The sequence below is a fragment of the Musca autumnalis genome, unplaced genomic scaffold (genome assembly GCF_047663935.1).
Source record: "Musca autumnalis isolate F117 unplaced genomic scaffold, ASM4766393v1 scaffold_5, whole genome shotgun sequence".
In the NCBI taxonomy this organism is placed as follows: Eukaryota; Metazoa; Arthropoda; class Insecta; order Diptera; family Muscidae; genus Musca; species Musca autumnalis.
Window position 1 is genome coordinate 111,789,588 of NW_027412088.1, and position 5,813 is coordinate 111,795,400.

Sequence of the window (5,813 nt, forward strand, 5' to 3'; positions counted from 1 at the left end):
CCACGTTTTGGTATGGCCCCCATATAACGGTTCCCCAAGATTTATGATATTTTCACGTTTTTAGCTACATTTTCAGACCGATTTAGCTATAAATTGACATTTAGGGTTCTTAAGTGTCAATAAACTTATATAACAAAACTAGTGGACGTAGATCAATGTTTTGGAATAGCCCCCATATAACGTTACCGCCCGATTTCAGGTATTTTGACGATTTAAGTCGCATTTCTAGACCGATATAGCTATAATTTGATATTTAGGGTTCTTAGTGACCAGAAAACTTATATTCGAACAAATTATGAACACAGGTACATGTTTTGGTATAGCCCCATATAACGGTACCTCCTGATTTTCGGTATTTGGAGATTTTTACCTACAAGTTTTAACAGAATTAGCTGTAATTTGAACATTTGACATTTGAAGTTCTTAGAGGTCACCACACCTCTCCACCAAAATTGTCTGAAATTTTGGGAAAATGCGTCTTTTGTTTGCAGGCAGGTCAAGTTCGATGATGGGCTATATCGGTCCACGTTTTGGTGTAGCCCCATATAACGGTACCTCGGTATAACGGATTTCGGAATTTTACCTACAAGTTTTAACCGAATTATCTGTAATTTGAACATTTGAACAAAATTGTCATGAAAGGTCGATGTATTGATAAAGCTCCCATATAAAAGTACCTCCCGATTTTCAGTAATTTGATGATTTTAGCTACAATATTAAACCGAACTAGCAGTAATTTGACATTTGAAGTTCTTAGTGGTCACAACACCTCTCCATAAAAAATTGTCAACATAGGTCCATGTTCGGATATAGCTCCCATATAACGGTACCTCCCAATTTTCAGTAATTGGCAATTTTAGCTACAATTTTTAACCGAACTAACTGTAATTTGACATTCGAAGGTTGTAGTGATCACTACACATCTGCATCAACAATTTTCAACATAGCCCCAATATAACGATACTTCCCGATTTTCGGTACTTTGAGGGTTTTACTTAAAATGTTTAACCACGTAGGTCCATGTTTTGGTATAGCCCCAAAACAAACCTCCCGAATTTCCGTACTTTAGCTTTATTTTTTGGACGAAGTTTCTGTAATTTGAAATTTAAAAGCCAACAAAAATTGTTCATTAAGTTCATATTTTCGTATAACCCACATACCTCCGAACTAGCTGTCAATGACATTTGAAGTTCCCACGTTATGTACCGATTTTCGGTATTTTGAGGATTCTAGCTACAATTTTTAACCGAATTAGGAGTTATTTGACATTAAAGGCTCCCATCAAAAACTGTCAACATAGGTCCATGTTTTATTATAACCCCTATATAACGGTACCTTCCAATTTCTCGCCCACCAAAAATTTTCAACATACATAGTTAGATATAGGCACCATAAAAAAGGCCTCCCGAATGAAGCATTTTATGTACATTATCTGACATTTTAAGGTACCCACTTAAAGTTGGGGACAGGAAAAAACTAATTATTCCATTTTAGTTAAGAATATTTTATGGTGGAGGGTATGAAAAGTTCGGCCCGGCCGAACTTAACACTTTTTTACTTGTTTTTTTTGGTCTCAGGGTTTCGGAGTCGAGGTATTTTTGGCTCGACTCCGACTCCGACTCCAGACGAGTTTTTTTTCCTATATTTTGGACTATGTAGGCTAATGTCTTAGATTTTCCTTACATATTCATTAGATAGGACATTCGTTCTTACTTTGAAAAATAGCAAAGCTAGAAAGTTTTTGTCGGACTTCCTTTTTTGCACGAGTATATTCTGGACGGAATTCTTCCGCGTGAAAATGAAGGGGCAATACAAATCATAAGGATTACATACAATAAAAATTATAAGCAATTCATGACCAAGTTTCAAACTGGATGTAAGCCAACATTTTAGTGCGCTTAGCCTTAAAAGGAGACCCCCAGTTGTAAAGCTCAATAATAGCCATTTTTCATGATTTATTTTTCCGAGAAAACTACGTAACTTTTTGGCAGATTTTTATTATTCATCTGAAAGAAAAAAATACTACGAAGTTTTGAGGTCGTTTTCCCTGTTTTTATTAAAGCATTTTGCGGTGCCAACTCTAGCTCGAAAACTAATAAACCAATTGTCGTATACTCGTATTTTTGTAGCCGATTTCGAGAAAAAACAGTTTATATGCTGCATACATCCCATCCATCGCTCGCTAAGGCAATATTGTTCCGATCGACTTTAACATTTGACCACATATTCTATGCTATTTATACATTCTACTTTTTTCTGAAATTTATAAGTAGGGATTACCCCTTAAACTAAAATTCAGCGCTCACATTTTGTACTTTAGTGTGGAGTGGATAATTTTATTGAAATGTTTGAGATATATTGTGTACACCATCCAGCACGTAGGCAGATGTATGTTTTCTAGAACGGAAAAATTAGCACACGATGAGATTTCGTGCATGAAAATATTCTACAAAAATGTTGCTTGGAAAATTTTATGTAAGGTCGGTCCACTAGGACAAGAAATAGATATTGTCATGTTTTCATTGTCCTTTATCACTTTTACCCGATCCTTTCTCAGGAAAACTCTATGTTTATGTATTTAATTGAATTTCGTATATGCAATTGATCGTATAGAAAACTCGGATACACATGAACTATATCTGTTCCTGGCGGACAGATCCGATTATTTGAATGTCTACATCTAAATGAATCCTAGAAGAAAGATTCGCCGTTTGTCAGACTTCTGAGTTATAGCGGGATGAATCTGTCGTTAACCAACAACGAATTAATGATGCCTAATTCAGAAGCGAATTTGATATATACTTAATAGATCATGCGAAAATTACCGAAATACATAAACATACGAGTTTTTGAGAAAGTAACGGGTAAAACTGATAAAGGACAATGAAAACGTGACAATATCGATTTCTTGGATATGGGAAACCTACATATAATTTTCGGTGGAAAATTTTTGTAGAAAATTTAATTTTGTTTTACATTTTGAGTTCAAGAACAAAAAGGACATGGAAGGAACTGAGCTAGAAGGACAGCATATTCGACAGAAAATTCCTCATTTTATTTAACTGAAAACATGTCATCTAAAAATGATGAAACAATATCTCCAAACAGAGATATAAAGCTATGTATATTCTTAATGATTGATGGGGGTCAATCAAAAAATACATTATGTCAGGACTCAGAAATTTCAGCTATGGGATCCTTTGGGGTTCTCAATTTCCTTCCGAACAGCAATTTTTCCTCCCCCAGATCTTAACTTCCATTTTGTATCACAGGGTATTCAGTAAGATTTTCCATAGAGACCACAATGTCTTTAATAGAAGACAAGGATGACTTCTCATAAAAAACAAGATGAGAATACCAATAGACCTTTGTGAGAAGACCAGTAAGACTTCTGACGAAAGAGGTTAAAGGTGCAATCTTAATTCGATTGTCATAGAACTTTACTTTTGTTTGCAAAAATCTAAAGAATCAATTGGATCAACAAAATAGGGATGAATTGGAATTGTCCTTTATCTTAGTATAATATATAATTTGCATATATATTTTCTTATACCTTTCTTTTAAAATAAATATTGATTAAAAAAACGTTCTTGTTACAAATTTAATGTTATATTTCTATAACGTGGAAAAAATTTCGTCCGGAGTCTAGTCGAGTTATTTTTTTCGACTCAGACTCCGACTCCGGCAAAATTGCTCGACTCCGACTCGTAGACTCCGACTCCGAAACCCTGGTTGGTCTTCTATCACGATGCAGAGTCAGAATATGGTTAGTTTTCAATAAAAAAATTACACTTAGTGTTATTATATTTTATACATATAAAATTTTATAGTTGGAGCCTATGGAGTTTTTGCATTCATTTGTCTACCGTTCTTATTAAGTATCCATATTACGTTACATTGCAATCAACACATTTTCTATTGAGTTTCAACAATATAGCCTAAATTCGTTCAGCAGTTTTTATACCCTCCAGCATAATATGGAGTGTATAATTACATTTGTCATTCCGCTTGTAAAACCTCGTAATATTCGTAGGAAACCCTATATATTCTTGATTAGCACAAAATTCTTAGTCGATAAACCATGTCCGTCCGTCTGTCTGTTGAAATCAATATTTAAGATAGCGCTTTATAATTTGGTATAGTTTCTTTTAATCCTAGGATGCTTGGTATTGAAAATGGGCTACATCGGTCCACGGTACCGATACCTCCCAATTTTCGGTATTTTGAAGGTTGTGGACTAACTCAATATCCAACCAAAATGGCTGAAATTTGGCATTTTCCACCTGAAATTTGTTGGTATAGGTCCATGTCTATATATAGTCTCTGTAGAATGATATCTATCTCCTGATTTTCGGTGTTTTGAAGGTTGTGCCCTCAATATCCCATATAAAACTATTCAACAGCAATTTGTCGATTAGGTCCACCTCCTCATTGGTACCCAGCGATTTTCTGTAATTTGTTAGTTTTAGATACTTTATAAACCCAAAATTATTGAAATTTCTCGATACAGAGACATTTTGATAATGCCCTATAAAACAGTGCTCTCGATTTTCTGTATTTTAAATGTTTAGCTTCATCGGAATAACTGAAATTTCGTATTTAGTCCATTTTTTTGGAAAGAACAAAGATGACGCCTCATTTGAGCTCTTTCAAAGTGGTATTGGTATTGGGTAGAAAACCTCAAAGCAGATAAGATATTCTGCTCCTCCAAGGATTAAGATTAACGTGAGGAAAGAGCTTAGTGCTTTCATAAACGAAAGGAAACTAATTGTTCCTATTTACTTCAATACAGTTCGTGGTGGAGGGTATAAAAAGTTCGGCCCGAGCTTAACGCCATTCTTACTTGTTGAGTTTATAAGGACAAGCAAGCAATGCTATTTAATGACTAATAGGGAGGAATGTACTATAAAATTTAAGATGTTGGCTAATTTTTTGGAAGGAAAGTGAAGTTTTCACCTATTTATCTTAAGGGGTGACCACCACTTGTAAATTTTAGAAAATCAAAAAAAAATAATAATAATAATAATAATAATACTGGCCTATTTTAAAGTATAAGTAGCATAGAATATGTGTTATAACTTTCAAGTCGATCGGAACAAAATTGACTGAGATATGAGTGTTGGAAGAGAAAAGTTTATTGTGATTTGTATGTAGCATAAAAACTTAAAATGTGTTTTTCTCGAAATGAGATTTTGAAAACGGTGCCAACTCTAGCTCAAAAACTAATGAACCGATTGTCATATAATTTTGTGAGCTTATGAAGTACATCAAAAACTAGTCCTTTTATTTAAAATAATGTGGCCGTTTTATAACCACAATTTACGTAAAATCTAATGTTGTGTAAACATCGATCGATGAAGGACTAGATCTTTATGTTCTAAATAAGCATACAAAAATATACGATGATCGGTTCATTAGTTTTCGAGCTAGAGTAGGGACCGCAAAGCGCTTTAATAAAAACAGGGTTTGGTAGACGGTCAATTGCCACAAAACTTCGTAATATTTTTCAACAAGAAAAATGCAGAAAGTAGATTAAGATGCACTCTATCAGATGAAAAAATCATCTCCTAAAAAAGTTTCATAGTTTTCTTGGAAAAAATCATGAAAAATTACTTTAATTGGGCTTTACAAAAAACTGTCCTTCTTTTAGTATGACGAACTGTATAATAATTACTTTAAATCAATTTTCTGAAATGGATTGACTCCACTGGTATCTTGATAAAATAATTGTATTTATTAAGAAAAGCGATCTGTCGCCGTCTTTAGCCTTAGTTTACTTCATCCAATAAATATTATAATTTTTCGGCAACATC